Here is a 2,365-nt window from a genome sequence, read left to right as displayed (position 1 = left end):
AACAAATGGAGATTATATACCATTGTTTGAAGCTTAATGTTAATGGTAATAATAGCAGTTATAATAATATTATTTCATATACCAGGCAATGTGATAAATATATACTTTATTTTCTTTAATCTTCACAATAGCCTTATGATTGATTACTTCTATTACCTCTAACTTACAGATAAATAAGCTGACTTAGATGAAAAGGTTATTTGACCAAGGTCACATATTCAGTAAATAACAGTCTCTGAATTGAACACAGGTCCTTTTGATCCCTGAAAACAAATTCTCAACTGTTATAAAATAAATTTACCAAAATCCAATAAAGTCTATACTACTCTCTTTTGGAGAAATTTTCCAAATTCCCCTTGCCATTCAGGTGCTAGAAATGACTATTTCTTGAAGATATGGAAGGAAAGTAAAATTATAATTTATAATGATCTATTTACACTATAGTTTAACATGTGTCCTAAATTAAATTTTGTGAAATTCAATTACTCAATTGATAGGATTATTACTTGCCACCTGCCAACCTTTGAAAAGCCTTATGGAAATTGATTGAGAAGAAGGTTTTAATTACTTTAATGCAGAACACAAGACAGACATGGCTAGAGTTACAGGGGAGCCAAATATTTTGTAAAATATAAGCAGTAAGCAAAAGGAACCAGATTTCTTAAAAAATGAATTAAAGGCTAATTAAATATACAAAACTTCACTCTATCTAAAAGGAAAAAGTTTTCTTCTTGACTTAATATTGTCTCCATTACCCTTCCCACAGTCGTTCTTCATTATTGTCCCTGCCCTTAATTGAGCCTTTCAAAAAAATATCTAGAATATTTTTCATAAAACTATCCTTACTTCCTAGATCACCATTGTTTAGTCACATTTACATACCACTCTTAAATTAATTTTCTTGAAATATGACTATAATCACACTCCACTGCTCAAAATTTCCTGATGGCTTGCTATTGTCACAAAAAAATATAGTATTATAACTGTCATCATTACCAATATCAGCTTTCTTTCTCTTACTGAGTACTTCCTACGTGCCAAGAACTATAGTAAACACTTTGTACATTTTATCTCACTTTATTCTCACAGATATGTCGAAACCTGTATGTTGTTATCATGATCTTGTAGATGAGAAGCTGGGGCTTAGAAATGTTTCTATAGCTGGCCCAAACCCATAAGACAGAACTTGGGTCCAAACGCTCCTGCCAGAATAAACTTCAAAATCTTTCTACTGGCATCTAAAATCTTAAATAATATGTCCCAATGCCCTGATTTCATACAACTCTTCAAGCATTAATACTATTGAGCTCAGCTGTTCTCAAGAGGAAGTCCACATCCCTCCAATTGAAAGAAACTGAACATTTCTCTGAACAATAATACCACTATGTGAATATTTTTTGTTATAAGGTACTTTCCATAGTTGTTTAATCACCTAGCTTATTATCTCTTCTAGAAAGCTAAAACATTTTATTTTATTTTATATGTATTTAAGTAATCTCTACATCCAATGTGTGGCTCAAACTCACAACCCTGAGATAAGAGTCATTATGCTCCACTGACTGAGCCAGCCAGGTAACCCTGGAAGTCTAAACCATTTTATAACAGCAAGATCAGTGTCTGACTCAAATATGCATGCTTTACAGAGACTAGCACTATGACTTGATAAAAGAATTGTTATATTTGCTTCTGAATGAACACAAGAAGTAGACTCAAATTATTTTCAGGATTTTAGTTAGGCTTTAGAAAACAGCAAGCGGTGAGCAATGTAGGATCATTAATGAAGAAGGTAAGTGGAGTTCGCTCCTCTGAGATTCGTAACAAACAGGATAGGTTTTTATCTTCTACGACAATTTCCAAGTGGTTCTACTGAAGAATGGGGATGGGATTTAAAACCAACTAAAACTACTTTCCAATTATTTAACTTCAAGAATGAATGAGAAAGTTTGGGTCCATTGGAATTAACGAAGCAGAAAATTTAGAAGAAATAAGATGCTAAGAGCACATCTGTACATTTTCATGTTTTTGTTTTATTTTGTTTTCTTTTCTTTTTTCTTTTTTTTTTCTTTTTTTAGCGATGTAAGAGCCTCGATAGATTTAGAGAAATTTGACAATAGTTTATTCACTCACTTAAATCTTCAAGGATAGGTTTGACATTCCATAAAAATTTTACATCCATATTTGAGTTTGGAAAGAAAGGATGGGAAGAAAACTGCTCATGTCATTTTATCACTGTCTCCTTTCTGCTCAAGGCAAAAACATAACCGTATGAAATATAGGACCCAGGAAACAGACTATGTTAATATAGGTTGTAAAAGTGTAACATCATTTGCAATGCAGGCTGAGGCTAGGAGGAAGGCAGGAGTTA

This window comes from Ursus maritimus, unplaced genomic scaffold (assembly GCF_017311325.1).
Source record: "Ursus maritimus isolate PB19 unplaced genomic scaffold, ASM1731132v1 scaffold_36, whole genome shotgun sequence".
In the NCBI taxonomy this organism is placed as follows: Eukaryota; Metazoa; Chordata; class Mammalia; order Carnivora; family Ursidae; genus Ursus; species Ursus maritimus.
Note: the sequence above shows the minus strand (reverse complement) of the source record.